The 17,246-nt window shown below is 41.2% G+C and overlaps 1 protein-coding gene and 1 long non-coding RNA gene across 2 annotated transcripts in view; one reads left to right on the plus strand and one right to left on the minus strand.

Annotated features, from left to right (window-relative positions):
* Window positions 1–300: 300 nt before the first annotated feature.
* On the minus strand, window positions 301–8,708 carry LOC112846743 (uncharacterized). The gene is made up of 3 exons (XR_003219865.1): window positions 8,292–8,708; window positions 8,062–8,170; window positions 301–1,184 (listed from the first exon to the last, which is right to left on the minus strand). It is a non-coding gene; the product is annotated as an uncharacterized LOC112846743 (long non-coding RNA).
* A 38-nt stretch (window positions 8,709–8,746) lies between these two features.
* The window catches only part of hdac5 (histone deacetylase 5), a 60,736-nt gene continuing 52,236 nt past the window's right edge, over window positions 8,747–17,246 (plus strand). The window contains exon 1 of the mRNA XM_005468590.3: window positions 8,747–9,029. The gene's annotated coding sequence lies outside the window, so the exon portion shown is untranslated. The remainder of the gene's footprint in view (window positions 9,030–17,246) is intronic.

A 17,246-nucleotide genomic window follows, 5' to 3' on the forward strand; every position in this document is an offset into this window, starting at 1 on the left:
ATGCTGCTGTTTAAAGGTGATCATGAGTCATTGCTCTTGTCTTGTAAAGTTTATCGGGAGCGAATATACATTCTTGACAAACATCAGGGAAAGAGCCAAGCGTCACTCTGAAGTTTTATCCGTGTTGTCAATAACCCAGCTGCCCACTTCACTCATGGTGCGAAAGCTTTGCTCTTCCAACAGGAAGGAAACAACATGAGCAACTAATCTTTGAACTTAATGGAAATTATAGAGATTATAAAGCTGCAAATGACTGTAAATCCTGACATCAGTTCAGAATACTATAACTTTAATGGAGAAGAGACACACACAGCTCACTCAATAAAAAATCAGTTTAGTCAACACGTCACAGAAACTCAAAAGATTTTTAATTTGGTTAGTTGGGAAAAGTGTCAACCTGTGGAGGTGCTGAAGTACATTTGTACTCATGAAAAAAAAAGCATAGCTTTGATTTTTAGTAGTCATCTTTATCTCATCAGTGTTACCGAGGCTGACTGAAGACAAGAAGGTCAGGCCAATATATCCTTAGGATTAGTCACCACCAGCACTCCTGAACTCCATAAATAGTAGCTGGCTGACTTTGTACTCAGACTAAAAAAAACATTATATGTTCTAATGATTTCCTGCAAAAATCACAGCATGATTTTACTGTATTTTTTTAAAGTACAGTAATATTCTGTAAATAGCAATGCATTCTGGGAGCTTGTGGCTGTTTGGCCTTTAAATCACAATTACAGGCTCCACTGTAAATTTCACATTTTCAGATGCACTCATTTCTAGTGGAACTGGATAAGTGGAAAAAAGGGGGGGGGAAACAAAAGCTTTCAATTGAAGTGCACTTAAAAATACAGTGGCTACTCCTAAAATGTAGTAAAAGTACTGCGTTATTGCAATCACAGTAACATCCCTGCACTCTGCCTTCTTCTCCTCTTGAGGGTGCTGCTGTCTCAGATAATTCACCTTGTGATCGGGTGTTTAATGAGCAGCAGCCAAATCCTTGATGATGTTGATCTTGGGGGTCTGGGGAGTTGTTAGGGGACAACAATAGATGACAGAAAATTCCAGGGAAGTATGCATCCTCCACGACGAGATGCAGGTCTAATGTCTGCGTATACTCAATATTATCCAAATGTCCAGCTGCACTGTAACACAGGATGTGTGTGTCTAAAGCCTTACGCTGTCACCTTTTTTTAGAAGAAGGAAAGAGATATCTTCATTAATGTCAGAAATGGGTGGCTACAGCCGTGTGTGTGTGTGTGTGTGTGTGTGTGTGTGTGTGTGTGTGTGTGTGTGTGTGTGCTCTCTTTTTCAGTCTGACATTTCTGATTTCTCCTGTGACTCACAGGAGGCTGACTCACCACTTCTCCTTTTGCGTAAGTGTGTGTGTGTGTGTGTGTGTGTGCATGCCACATATTGACATGCTGTTTATTAATCTGTCCTCAACAGCCCCCATCCCCTTCCTTTCTTTTCATCTTTTAATGTCTTCTAACTTTTAATGACACCCATGTGCCCAGTTCTCCCCCTCTTCTTTCACTCTAATAATAAAGTCTCTTTGGCCCTCCTTCAGTATGAATAGATTTTTTCTTTTTTTCCTACGGCTGTGGGTTTGAACCTGTCACATTTCTATTACTCTAAGATTGTACTTCCACCCACTGGTGCTGTATGATGTCACAATTAAAGAAACACTTGCACGTAAAGCTCACTTTCTCATTTTATTAAACTATGTTAAATACTTTTAGTTGCTTTCTTGTCTAAATGAGAATATTAATGCCACTGGAGCATTCTACTCATTTAAAGCTTTGGATATTTACTCATGGACTCTACTGGATTATGTTTAATGATTCAGAGTTTCAAAATAATCCTTATTCAAGCTCTCAGCTGTATTTAGTAATTCTGGTTCTTGACAAAGACTTACATTGTATCTCTTCTTCTCTGCTGCAGATTTCTCCCACGTTTCAGATCTCTGCTGTGTATTTTTGGTTATTACGCCTGCCCCTGAACTTTGCAACACTCACCTGGATATCTCTGTCAAACTTGTTCTCTGTTTGTTGTAAATAAACCCTTTACCTTTTACCTGTTGTCCTCTACTGCATTTTGGTCTAGTGAAACTTAGCAGGCCCTGGTGCACTCCCTCAATTTATCCACTGTCTGAACAAGCTATTTCGTTTACTTTTGCCTTTGGCTAGCTTTCTTCTGATTGGTTACCCCCAGTAAACAGAAAGTTTGAATAGTATGTGGGTGGGGCTTCTGTTCTCATAAATGACTGTATTAGGGTCCAAAGTAAACAAACAAACAAACAGACAGACAAACGTTTAACCCAATACTACTTTTACCCTTTCAGTAACAATATTGAATGAGTAAATGTAAATACGCAATGCTTTTTACTCTATCTGAGCACTAAAAGTGATTTATACAAAATGCCTCATTCACCCATTCATACAAGCATTTTTTTCTATGCCAAAGTGCTTTCTGAAGTGTGGACTGAAGCAGCCAGGTATTGATCTAAGGATCTAAGGCCCTGCCTTAGAGATGGAATGAGGAGCTTGGCAATGTGGGAGGGGCTCAGAATACATCCAGTTAAGGTCATTCAGGCAACTAGTATGCCTCCTTCACACCTCCTAGGTGAGGTTTTTCAGGCATGCCCAACTGAGAGAAGGCTGAAGGCTTGACCTAGGACCCGCTGAAGATGTTACGCCGATTGACTGGCTCAGTCCTCCACCTCAGTGTCCTCCATTAAGAGCTGGAGGAGCTGGTCGGGTGAGAGGGATCTCCACTTAGACTGCTGCCCCTGTGACCCCAACCCTGATAAATAATTCTTGTACTCTATATTGCCAAAAGTATTTGCTCATCTGCCTTCACATGCATATGAATTTGAGTGACATCCCATTCTTAATCCATTGTATTGAATATGATGTTGGCCCACCATTTGCAGCTATAACAGCTTCAACTCTTCTGGGAAGGCTTTCCACAAGGTTTAGAAGAATGTTCATGGGCGTTTTCTTCTTCCAGAAATTGAGGTTACACACTGATGGTGGATGAGAAGGCCTGGCTCAGTTTCCGCTCTAAATCATCTCAAAGGTGTTCTATTGGGTAGCGGACACTGTGCTGGCCAGTCAAGTTCTTCTACACCAAACTTGCTCATTAAAGGTTCCAACAAAGTTGGGACATGAAATTGTCCAAAATGTTCTGGGGTGCTCACGTATAAAGAGTTCCTTTAACTGGAATTAAGGGGCCAAGCCCAACTCCCGAGAAACAACCCCACACCATAATCTCCTCTCCACCAAACTTTACACTTGGCACAGTGCAGTCAGGTAAGTACTGTTCTCCTGGCAACCACTGAATCTAGGCTTGTCCATTGGATTGCCAGACAAAGAAGTGTGATTTGTCACTCCAGAGAACAAATCTCCAATGCTCTAGAGTCCAGTGGTGGCAAGCTCTTGGATGAGGCTGCTTGGTCATGGAAACCCATTCCATTAAGCTCTCTACGCACTGTTAATTTACTACATAACAGTGTGTAGGTGTGATACACATTTTACTTTCACTGATGCAGCTCATTCATTTTAGCTTTATTTAAATTCATTTCATGACTCGTCAGAGGGAGAACAAAGAAGGAGGGGATAAGAAAATATGTGGAGAGTAATGGGAAGCAATGACATGACCTTTGACATCCATGTATACCAGCCAATCAATAGCCTTCTCTTCCACAAACCCCCCCAATCAGAACAGTTCCTTAAAAATACCCACGAGGCACCTGTGGAGTAGCCTGAGCGAGGACAGCATCTCCATGGCAACAACATCATTACCAGAATAGCTCTTTACTTCTCTATTTCTGTCTCTCCATTTTCTCCGACCTTTCATTGCAACCCATCCTTTCTCCTCTTTTTGTCTTAATGCACATTGTTTCTCCACTCCTCCTCATGCCCTCCTTTTCAACCCTCTCCTCCATTTCCCACCTTCTTTCCTTTTTTGTCCTTTCTACCCCATCTCTCTCCAAACCTTCTTTCCTCCCTCATTTTTTTTCCCAGTCTCCATTTTTTTATTCCATCCACCTCCTCCGCATGTATCTATTTAGCATTTTCACATTGTGCAAAGAGAGAATATATTTATAGCCTCAGCTATGATTCCTCCTCTCCTCTCTTTTTGTTTACTGTGAATGAAAGTGAGATTCTGCTGTGTTTCTTCTGAGCTCTCCGGTTAAATCTGACAGTTGTTTTCACCTGTTTACATCAGACTAATTGCTTTTTTTAAAATCAGATTTTGACAAATTTGAACTGGTGCTCCTGCATTACTGATATGCGGGACTTTGACTCTGATTGGCCTAATATTAGAAATTTGGTGTCCATTATCATGCATTACTACATCCTATCCATGCCACCATATGTTTAGTGGGCTACAGTGAGATTCAGAAATGCCTAAAAAATGGCAACATTTTCATTTACCTCCGCACACTTGACATGACTGACATGATTGAAGTGTTGTCCTCAATGATGGTAGTTATAATAATAATGAGAAAAAGAACTATTGTGTCTTACTGTAACAACGTATCCTTTTCAGTGAATGATTGTCTGAACTCAGCAGAACATGGACATCACAAAATGCTACGCTTGCTCCCTAAAATAATTTGGTAGGCCTTCACTACAGTTGCCTTCAGTTATTGCTAACTTATGGGTTTTCTGCCATCAGATTAGTCTACAGTAAGTACTATAATGCTCAGATGAGTTCAGGTTCCTTAATTTCCCATTTGAGAACATTCCATTACAGTGTTTTGAGTCACTTTTGCAGTTCATTTGAAGTACTGTCAAATTTTCTGCATTTTACTAAATCTCAGCACAGAGTATAGCTTTATTTGCTTCAGAATCTACCCTGTTACTTATCAGCAGTCACACCATCACTAAACAGCAGTGACCCATTTCTATTGGCAGCCAAATGTGTCAATGCCACAACACTACTTATGGACAGGCCTAAAGTCTACGCTCTTCTAGACAGAGATCTCAGATGTCCTTCCTGGGATCTGCTGGAGCCACTCACCCAGTTTTGGGGGTCAATGCCCTGAGTGCTCAGATTACCATGGGGACCACTGCTGTCTTCACCCTCCACATTTTCTCTAGCTCCTCTCTCAGTCCCTGCTATTTCTCGTGCTTCTTGTGGTTCTTTTCACATATTTTGCTATCACTTAGTACAGTTACATCTATCACTAAGGCTTGCTTCCTCTGCTTGTCCGCCACTATGATGTCAGGTTGGTTAGCTGTCACCATTTGTTCTTCTGTATCTGGAAGACCCAAAGGATCTTAGCTTGGTCATTCTCAACCAATATAGGGGCCGTATCCCACTTTGACCTGGTGACTTCCAGGCCATCCTTGGCACAGATGTTCCTGTATACTATGCTAGCCACTTGGTTATGGTATCCCATGTATACCCTGCCTGCTAGCATCTTGCACCCTTCTGTAATGTGCCGGATTTGCACACGCTACACCTGGAATCTGGCTTGGTGTAGGTCCCATCCTCTATCGATCTTGTCCTTAGAGCTTGTTACTGTATTGCCATGATTAGAGCCTTTGTGGTATGTTTCAGTACAGTTTTTTCAGCCATTGGTGTTGGTAGCCATTTTTCAATATCAGCCACTGCTTCTACCTGCAAATAGTAGGCTCTGCAAGAGCTTGTTCTTCCATGATAGTTCCTCTTTTTGCTCCTTTTCTTTCTCTTATTTCTGCATCCTGAGGTATTCACTAAGGACATTATTGGATGGATCTTTGTTGTTTCATCCTGGATCATAGTTCTGACACTCACTGGAACTTGGGCTCCTTCCTTCCATTTAAAGTACAGTATCAGGGTGGTGAACTTGGGCTGAAACTCTCCATGCATTGCAAGGAGCTTTCCAGTCTTGATGTCAGTGGTTTCTATCTTCTTCTTTGGCCAGCTTATAACCTCAGCAAGGTATCTAAAGACTGGCATGGCATAGGTGTTGATTGCACGGATCTTATGCTTCCCATTCAGCTGACTCCTCAGGACTTGCTTTATTCTCCGCAGGTATTTAGTGGTTGCTGCTTTGCTTTCCTAGTGGCCTTTTCATGGTTCCTATTTGCCTGTGGGATTCCACGGTACTTGTAGTTATACTTTCGCCAATAGGTGTGAATCATGTCAGGGCCTGGTGGTATCCAACTCTTCATACTTGAGACTCAAGACAGTTCTTGGATGTAAGCCACTAGTTACTGGATCCTGTTCAGGGAGGTTGCTGTGGTCTGTTCTTAGATCCACTAGCAACTGAGTATTGATGTGTTGCGTCCTCTCTCCCATATATCCTTACAGTATTGCTCAGTCTCCAGGCTTAGTGGCGTTGTTCTTATATTGTTTCCCTGCCACTGAGAGTATACTTTGGATGGTTCAGTGGAGGACATCTGTTTTTTTTTTTATCCAGCTACTATTTCTCTGGTATACTTTTTCGGGTGGTTAGCCAAGACTGTGAGTCTTTGCTTGGCAGTTTCTAAGGTCTCAGGTATGGCCAGCTTGTTGTATTTCTTAAGCATGCCTTTCTTCAGTTCTGATAGTTGGCTAACTTCCCTCTGTACTAACCTTGCGTTTGGCCTCTAGTCTCCCTTTTCAAGGAGAGTACTGCTCCTTGTCCTTGTTCATGTTGTAGTCAAACATCTCAGGAGTCACTGTTGACATGGTGTCGATCATCTGGTTGGTTTCAGTGATGATCGCAGTAGAGATTGCAATGCTGCATTCATATCTTCTAGTAGACTTTCAGAGGGTACTTTCTGTAGTCTTTGTAGTCAACCACAAGGGCCAGGTTTCCAGCTTAGCCACAATTTTCTTTTTCAGGTCAGCTGCTCTTGAATTCGATACCTTCAACACACCCAGTTGTTCTTGGAGCTTGGTACCCAATGTAGAGGGTGGGGATGATATATATGTATATATATATATATATATATATATATATAAGGCGATATATCATCATCCTGGTTCCTCCTTGCATTTGTATTGAACCTCATCAATCTTTAGTTATGATAGCTATTGCTTCTTCCGATTGGAACACTGAGCTACACTTAGTGTTTCAATGTTAGTCTAGATGTTGGGTGTCAAAGAGTTCAAAGATCCCACATCCTCTTCAAGTAACCACTTTTGTTGGGATTACATGTATAGTAGGATTCCAAAAGTTGACTATTCCCATCCCTTGTCCACTTATGCTTTAATTGTTCCAGTAGCCCACTTCTCATTAGTGTATCCTGGTTCTTTATCACCTGGCCCAAACCTGGGACACATCTGAGCCATTATGGCTTCAGCTATATGTCTCTCGCTCAGATTTCGATGTAGGCTTTGATAGCATGGGCGTAGCCTGAGGACCCTTATTGGATGTATGCTCTGGATGTATGTCCTAGTGTATATACATATATAAACGCTTTTTCTTAATTTGAGCACTCAAAGCATTTTCTTACTACAAGTCTTATTTTCCCATTCACACAAGCACTTTGCCTAACATTTATACTCACACACACACTGACGCACACAATAGGACAAGACAAAGATTATGCCATTCATAATAATTTTTACCAAAACACTTTTTTTTTGTTAACAGCTCTGTTGGAAATGCACTTTGTTTCTTAATTTTGCTGTGTTTATAAAGTCTGTAACAAATTAAATGACGAGCTGAGAAATTAATGGTGGCATATCATGGATGTCATCTGCAGCAACTGTTTGATGCTATCATATCAATATTGACCCAGACCTCACAGGAATGTTTCCAGAACCTTGTTTAATGTATGCCACAAAGACTTAAGGTAGTTCTGAAGGCAAAAAGAGTCTAACCTGGTATTAGCATGGTGTAACTAACAGTGGGCAGTCAGTGTAAAACAGCTATAAACTGTGAATCTATAATTTACAACATATTGATGTTGTAAATTATATATGCTGTTGCAAACACAGTGCATTGAGTATCATTATATGTATAATTAGTGTTGTATGATGTGGTAAAAAACAAATAAACAAACAAAAAAAACAAGAAGCTGAAAAAAAAAAACAGATCAAAGAGCACTGGATGGCAAAGTGGTGCAGTGGCCTTACCTCACAGTAAGGAGGTCCTGTTTTGAATTCAGCCGAAACCTTTCTGTGTGGTGTTTCCATGTTCTCCCTGTGACTGTAAGACTTGGGGTTGTCTGCCTCTCAGTTAGCCCTGCAACAGATTGGACACATCTTATGACAGGGACACTTGGCAATGTATTCCAAGTTTCTACTTGAATCCTGGTCTCCTGGATGTGACAATACTATCAAATCACTAAGAGTTCTGTATTAACCTTTTATAGAACGTTTTCAAACATGTCTGGATTTTAAAGCGACGTCTGTGGAATCAAATGGTTAACTTAGTGTAATCGCCATACTGGAGCTCTAAAAAAATAACAAAAAAAGGTCCTGCAGTGTGAGTAGAGAGTTTGCTCATGAATAAAGCAAAAAAAAAAAAAAACCTGATAGATGATAAGAATCTTAGCACTCTTCACAAGTTCATAAACCTGGCAGCCAGCTCATTTATTGCTCATGAATTGCGCAACTAAAGGGAATACTCTTAGAAAGTCTTTCCTGTGTTATCTGTTGCTCGAAAGTAAGACGCTGTCCAGTTTCCTGTACTAACGAAGAATATATGACAAAGTAAGGTGAAGCAGGCAAACAAGCCAAACTTTACGTCTGTCTGTCTACCTCTGCCTTGTCTGTCTGCCTCCATTGGTTTCTATTGAGTCTATTTTTAGCCCCAGCAGACTGGTCACGTGGCAAGAGGAGGACGTCAATAATGTTGTTGTTGGTGGTGGGAGAAAGAGCGAGAGAGAAAGAGAGAGGGAGAGAGGCAGACGGTAAATATGGAGGAGGTGAAGCGGTAGGAGGTGAGACGCGTCCCGCTTGTTAAACTACGCGTTTTCGTGTGAATTAGAAGCGCAAAGGAGCTCCACGGAGGGACACACCGTGCCTCGGCGGAAACCAAAGCCGGGAGGAAGCGACCTCTGCGCTAATACACATTCCAAGAGGAGCCGCCGACATCCACGGTACCGTGGGGTTTTATCAGAGAGAGAGAAAGCGGGAGAGGGAGAGCGCGAGCGAGAGATTGAGGCGCGTGCGTGTGTGCGTGACCGTCCAAGAACATTATGCGTAGACATTTATTTGATCTTATTTTGCTGTAGAGCTAAGATGTGACATTTTGTGCTTTTGCTATAACGTTGTCCTGACTTCTGCCGTACAGTTAACGTATAGGCTAACTTGGAAACTGTGTAGTTAGTGCTAAGGCTAGCTAAAATACACAAGCTCACACCTGACAGATACAACAGCTAACTAGCTAGCAAACAGGTAACAGTTATTACAGCTTCATACTGGCGCTAGCGGCGTGCCAGGAGTGACATGATAGCTTCCAGCTAACTAGTTCAGAACAAACAGCTGACAACCACAAGTTAATAAACTAAGAGCTAGCAGTGGGCACCAATTAACTACAAATATGGTTCTTTTACTTGCCAGGGGCTACCAATGAAGAACATAACAGCTGCTACTAGTAGCTGTTATGGGTACCACTGCCACTGCTGGTATGAAGTCTTCACATGCATTCATACACTAACTAATGATGAGGCTGTCCAGTTTTTCCCCTGAATCTTATTGCATCTGCAGTGCCATTAAAGCATCATTGTCGAGTCATATACTGCCTAAAAATGTCTAATTTGTATGTGCATTTTTGCCATCTTGCTGCAGTTCAGGAGTTGTGTCATCTCATGAGTAATGAATCCTTATTATGGAGCTCACTAAATTACTCTTTAGGTGAGAGAAGGAGCATAAACACAAGAGAGTGTAAGACAAGTCAGTTTAAGAATAAGAGGGGTAACTAAAGTTGGCAGAAAGTCACATGTGAAAATCACAAGCAAGCAAGTCTCGACTCTTAACCTGTAAGTCTCTGCAGTGAGAATACAGAATGGAAAGTCAAGTGTGCTGTAAATCAAGCTAGTCACCAGACTTGTCTGTCAGGGGTTTTGCTTTATCATTAGCATTAACAAATAGTCATAACCTGCTTACATCTTATAAACCTTACTTATATTTTAAATTTAACAACAACATGCTAACTAAAAGCATACAATGAAGTAATATTATAACAATATGGCTCTAAAGGGCTCTAAAGTAAATATAGAAGTAATTCAAGTAATTTACATTAAAATGTTAAGCCTCACGCATCTCTGTAAAGTGCTTTTTATATGGCACTATTTCTGTTATTTTGCTTACCTAATGCTAACCGCCTCTGTGATTTTAAGCAGAACTTTACAGGACTCATGGAGATTTCAATTAACCTGATAACTTGCAAGTTGCAAAGTTGCAAGTGAAGCGCCTCATAAGTCAAATCTGGAGTGTTCAGTCCTTCTCTCTTCCCTTTTTTGGATCAAGAAGCAGCTTTGTAATGTTTGACAGCCCATGTAATCATTGATGTTATGGAAGTATCACATACTCAAGATTTATAATACTACACTGGATCCATACAAACAAAATGTGGTTAGGGCCACACAGAAGTAATGTTCAGTGCTGATCTCTAATGTCTGCTTTACCTTTTAGTCCCAGTAGTGCTAATGTAAAAATCGCAGCCCAGGGTCTGGTTGCAGCAACGTTACAAAACTAATTTGTGAATATTTTACATTTATGTTTGAAAAAATTGCAACACTTTATAGCATAACATAATAACATCACCCCAATGCTGATAAAATATCATAGTTCTGTCAGTAAAAAGCATCATATTTATGTTTTTCTGTAACGTGCTGGGACATCTTGTCACATCGTCACCAGTCTGTGTTTGTAGGGGAGGCTGTCGTAGGTTGTAGGGGAACTCTTAAATTTAAAAAAACAAAACAAGAATACGTGACATGTCCCAAACAGAGTGCCACAAATACACACCCAACAAGCTAACCTGCAGCCACACTTTCTCCTCACCCCTGAGCCGGGTGTAGCAGATATGCTGCCCCCACTCTGAGCCTGATTCTGTTGGAGGTCTCCTGCTGTCAGAGTTCTTCTTCCCCACAGTTGCTCATAGCACTGCATTATAGGCATGCCACAATACCTGAATGTTAGCAGTCTTTGCCAATACCAGCAGAATTACAAGATTCTCGATACCTAATCTGATAACAAAACAAAACCAGTATCCCATCTACTTAAACTCTTTCATTAAAAAGTGATTTGAAATTACTTACATCATTTATTTAAAATGTTAATGATATATTCTGTTGAGAAGACATAGATGGTTTCACAGCTGTCTCAAACAAAATGGTAATGTATATTTGAGGATAACATAAGACAGATAATACTTTGGATGTTGGTAATATGAACTGAAACTCGTTCACCTTGAATTGTTTGAACAGATCTGAATGCTGATCTTTCAGGTGCTTTGCTAAATTAGAAGCATTTCATTCCTTTGTCCAAAAAACACAGTAGGATTGTTTGCATACTGCCTCGTGTCAGTTAGCATGTCCTGGTCATCCACTTCCAACACAAAGTACTTTTATGCCTGACTGCTTTTCTTATCAACGAGGCAGGGCAGTTACTCTCGTCGCCATGTTTTTTTTTGTGCTTGTGTTTTTTGTTTTCGGCATGTAAAGATAGACAAGTGCCCCCACTGGCTTTGGTATATATGCTGTCTATGGTTCCAACGGAGCTGAAACAAAAACTAGTACTTTTATATTAATGTGAAAGCCAAAATGACAATCAGTCATCGTGTATGGAATTCTCTGAACATCAAGGTTTTAGTTTCCTTTTTGCACAATAAGACAACCAGTCTGTCTTTATTATTAGATTTGTAATTCCGCCTCCTTCCATCTCTGCTGGAAAGTTAGTGATTTGCAGTTTGACTAGATGAGTCTACTTTTATTTTGCCCTCTGGCAATATTTAAACCATAATCTATTTAAAACAAAGAATAATCTGAAAAATTGAGGTTGTATTGGACTGTAGCACTCATCACTAATGCTTGTGACCAGTATGACTAGGGACTCATCCGCAAATCATGCAGGTCGGTTATGGTGATAAAAATCCAAAAGCTTTGCATGCCAAAACCACTTGAAAAGGGATTAAGGTTCATTGCACTGATCCTGCATGGTTCTGCTGAGTATTGGTCCTACTCCCAAGTGGGAGCACAAATTTGTGCGTCAGCATCAGCTGTTGTGAAAACACCTAGAGGCTGAGTTGTTTGGCCATAGATCATCCAGCAACTCAAAGCACAGGCTAAGGTAGAACACATTTCACGGGTAGGGATGAATGTCACAAGGAGTGAATAGTAGCAGTACTGGTAATGCTTATCTGTATTAACTCTTATCAGTACTCTTATTCTTCCTTAGTTTAATGATTCAAATTCATATAATTGCTCTATTCATAACTGGACCCGACAATGTGCCCCTTATTCATTTACTTCATAAAAACTGCTACATGATCATAGCTTCCTCTTAATTGGTATTTCCTGGAAGAAATAAAAAAAATGATAACAGGTTGATTTAGGGCTTCATTTTTTTTTACATGTATTCAATGTGTGTGTGAGAGAGAGATTAACCAATGACTGGCTTTCTATTTTAAAAGCCATTGGTACAGGAAAAACAACATTCACAGAGAGGGTAGTGTGTTAAGAGCAGTGAGTGAAGGAATAAGTTCAGGTCACACAGATAACACGGCACATGTATGAAAGTCTTTGAAGCGGATGCTTTCATCTGTATGCATGGTTTACTTCCAGGGATTTTTGTGAAAATAGTCCCTGTTAACCCATCATTTGGGGTAATGGGCCTTAGAAGATGGGCAGTTGTCACAGTGTGTTTGAGTGTGGACAGAAAAATCACTTCCCTAAAGCCTGAAAAAAAGTTTTATTGGTTCTGGTAATGGTCATTGATCAAACCTGGGACACTCATGCTACCATTAGATGTTTTTTTTTTAATTGTTACCATGCTACCTGTCTTTAGTTAGTAATATTTTGTTAGTTACTAGTTATTGGTGAGGTCATGTCTTTAATACCTTGGGGTAAACTGCACACAGTGATGTTGCAATATTGATGGATTCATTATTACTGCTGATGCTGGCTTTGAATATTAGACTTTTAACAACAGTAAAATAAAGAAATCCAAAAAGGGTCTGCAGCCTCATCAATGATGAGACTGCAGACCCAATCTAAGGGTAGTGAAGACCCAGCACATCTATGGGTGATTTAGAATCATCAGTTAACCTATCCCCACTAACTGCATGTCTTTGGACTGTGGGAGGAAGCCGGAGTAGCCGGAGAGAAACCACGTAAACACAGGGAGAACGTGCAAACTCCACACAGAAAGGTCCCAGCTATGTCTGTGGGTATATTCATGAGGTCATATCGGCCAGTCCAAGGTAAGACTGAAAAGGTGTTATATGTAAGGTGAGGTTATTTAACTTCTGCCAGTCTTGTTTTGCTGTTGTTACCTAAAACAGCCTAGTAGTTTCTTATAGGACAATGATTGGTTTGACAATAAACACTTAGCTTAAGCCCTGTCATTATGGATTTGCATTCTCATGGGAATCCAAGGTAACTGGATGCCATACAGGTAATTATACATACTGCCTGTATTTAACTGCTCTGCTCTAAGTGTGTGTCGAAACTCTTGACTGCTACTGTAGGTAATATGCATAATTACCCATTACATCTGATTTGTAGATGTTCACGAAGAGTTTGTAACAAGAGGGTAATACAAGGAACAAGCAAGAATTTTCTTTATCATCACAATATTTTAAATCCCTTAAACCTAATAAGTGGTTGTGCTATCCTTGGCAGCATTTGCGATAACTGGCAATGAGTCTTTCACATCACCGTGGAGGAATTTTGGCCCACTCTTCTTTGCACATATATTTAATTCAGTCATATTGGAGGGTTTTTGAGGAAGAAGGGCCTGTTCATGCCAAAGCATCTCAGTTTGATTTAGGTCTGGACTTTGACTGGTATGCATCCATACTGGAAGTGAATTTCAGTGATGTCATGACCAGAGACTGTACAAAGTGAAAGATGTTTAGCGACTTCAGGTGACTGCTGGTAACATGAAGTGAGCAGGATGCAACATAAAGTTTCCTCAACTTCCAGCTGAGCAACTGAAGCGACTACCACTGAGAGTATAGCTGATTGACATGTGACCTGGTAGTAAAAACATTAGAGAGTTACCAAGGCAACCGGAGCCTTTAATGTCCACAGGTGACCGCCAGTCAGCTTCAAAACAGTGTGTGAATCAGTTGCAGTGTGGGAACAGCCTTGAACTGTGCTTTGTTTGGCAGCTTTGATAAACTCAGCATAGCATCACATGAACTAGTTCCTCCCCCGCTGCAGGTTCTGGTTAGAGTGACCCTCTGGATGACAGTCTGAAAACTGTGACTCGATGATCCTGCAAGCAGGGAAATGTGACACTGGATGGGCCGGTCATCCAGTGTCACAGTGTCACAAAGTCTCAGTTAGATATACAAGTAGCCCTGACTCAGTTACTCAGATCAGAACAAAACAGAATAGTGATTTGACTTAAATTATATCGATTATGTGCCTTCATGTTTGGTTAGAATTTGTTACACTTTGTGAAATCTACCATCATGTTAGCAGATATTTCTTCCTTCCTTCCGGCCTTCCTCTAAAGTCAAGAGGTCAGATCTTGGAGGTGAAGGGCCAGCCTTTTAGTTATGTAAGACTGATAATCATGTGCCATTCATTTTGACCTCCAGTGATCATAATAATTGGATTCTTGCTCTGTTCTGTTACTCTTTCGCATTGCCTTCCAACTTTGATGCTGCTCACTTTCTATTTCTAGAGCTTTCAACCACTTCACAGGCTTCTTTAGTGACAGGTTGTTGTGATGATTATGTCTCTCTGTAAGGGCCCTGCAGTGAACCAAGCAGTATGTCAACACTGTAACAAATTCAATTCAATTGTATTTATACAGCGCCAAATCATGACAACACACGCCTCAAGTGGCTTTATATTGTAAGGTAGACCCTACAATAATACATACAGAGAAAAACCCAACAATCATATGACCCCCTATGAGCAAGCACTTTGGCAACAGTGGGAAGGAAAAACTCCCTTTTAACAGGAAGAAACCTCTGGCAGAACCAGGCTCAGGGAGGGGCGGGGCCATCTGCTGCGACTGGTTGGGGTGAGAGAAGGAAGACAGGATAAAATACATGCTGTGGAAGAGAGACAGAGATTAATAACAAGTATGATTCAGTATCATTCAAATAGGTCACAAAATAGCAGTCAGGGTTTGTTGTTTTTGTTCTGCTGGACAGTGTAACACTGAGTGGAGCAGAGGAATATAGAGAAGTATCTTGATAACACTCGACTGTCAGGACCATTATTTATATTTGTAAAAGATGAAGGATTGATTCCTTTGTACTTCCTGGAAGGAATGACTAATGGTTGTATAAACGTGTGATTATGGTGTTTGTCCCTGTCGTGTTCAGGTTAGGACTAGTTATTATGTTAAGAGATAGAAAAGCTGTAAAGCATCAGTTTTGTAACAGTCAGGATGTTTGCGCATTATTAACTCCCTTAGGATTAAGAGCTAGTCGCTGAAGCTTTAACAGTTATTTTAAATATGTGATGATACAGTAAGGTCACTTTGGTAAGGACAGCTACAGCATGTGTGTGTTTGTGCATTGGAGTTGCTGTCTCCTTTCTCCTTGAGTGTGCTGGACTCGAGGTGGGGGGGCAGGCAGTGGGGCCGGTGTTATATGCTGTCATGGTCCACCAGTTTGGTGTGTGTGACAGAGAACAGGTGAGAGCAAGCAGGACAAAGGGACTCCAAAGAAATCCTGCAAGAGATCGCCTCTGACATTAGCTCCACATCCTGCTCCCCCTGTCTCCCTTGCTCAGGCTTGCTGTTTGTTTAGGGAAGAGGCGTTCAGGTGAACCGTTACCACGGCACCCAGCTCCGTGGTTGCCAGGCAGCACTTCCTGCTCCTCTCCAGGTTGGGAGGGGCCAGGTATTTTAGGAAATGATAGTGTGAAGAGGAGGAGGAGGAGGTGGTGGCAGAGTGAGAAAGAGAGTAATTTATGTTTCTTGGTTTTCGGGCAACATTTGGACACTGAAGCAGCAGCTTCTGCTCTTCTGTTTTCACGTATTTCCTCTTTCTTTCTCCCGACCTCCCCATGCGTGTGTGTGTCTGTGTGCGCGCATGTTATTAGGCTAATGGAGCAGTTGGCCAGCAGGTTAGTCTGTCATGGCTAGTTAGCTCTTTAGCCCGAGTATAGACACACACACATACACACTCACTGAGGCACGCAGACATGCTGACACCCACAGCGTTTCATCCCATTATATAGGCCCTGACACTGACATCCTGTGACTTCTTTCAGGAATTAGCGAAGTTGGAGGAGAGCTGCAAAGGCAGCTTTCCTCCAGTCGGACAGCAGCCAGTAACACAGTCAGTCCCAAGCTAATTATAGGCTGAAATGTTTCACTTGTTGTGTTTGATTTTTGATATTGTCGAACTGTCGCGTGTTACACAAGCTTTGCAATAATTCTCGTTTTGCCTGTCAGAACATCCCGTTCCTCCATAAAAGTCCATGTTCATTCCCCACCAGGGCTGTGGGAGGGTTCACTTCACCTTTATCTATTTGTTTAGTTTATTAAATAGAATTATAATAGAAAGCTAAAGGAGATCCAGCTGATTTTTTAAGTTGAACAAATCCACTGTTTTTCCAGGCTGTGACTAATCGTATTAAATAATTGTGACCCTCTGACTAATTATTTTCACACTTGCTGCACTAATTGTTTGGACTTAAAGCGAGAGCTAATTATACAGAGTTACAGTTTTCTGAAAGTAAACTAAAAGGAAAATAAACAGCGACAAGAAACAAAGTTAACATAATAGGTGAGAACCGGGGCCCCCGCAGAGTGCGAGCCGTCGATTTTCTTTTTTCATTCCTGGCCTGTTTTCTCTCCACTGCCTGACACTTTTTTTTTTGCAGTGTGCACGGTCGTTATTAGTAAGTAACACCAGCCTACCTCTGTGTAAAGAGGCAGCTCATTATTATCATTTGCATTGTTGTGCTTTCAGTTGTGATTAAAGAAGTGCACCTGTGTTGCAGCACAGCAGTAGTTTGGTGTTGCGTAGCGGCCGTTGTGAGCTGTGAGTGTTTTTAAAGTGTCCAACAGAACAACGTGTTTCAGAGCTGGAAAAGCGCAGCTGCTCCTGCTAATTTCAACAATAGCTCTGCTCATGTCTGCCTCACAGCGATGTCCCACGTGCACCAGCAAACCCA

Source organism: Oreochromis niloticus, linkage group LG4 (genome assembly GCF_001858045.2).
Source record: "Oreochromis niloticus isolate F11D_XX linkage group LG4, O_niloticus_UMD_NMBU, whole genome shotgun sequence".
Classification (NCBI taxonomy): Eukaryota; Metazoa; Chordata; class Actinopteri; order Cichliformes; family Cichlidae; genus Oreochromis; species Oreochromis niloticus.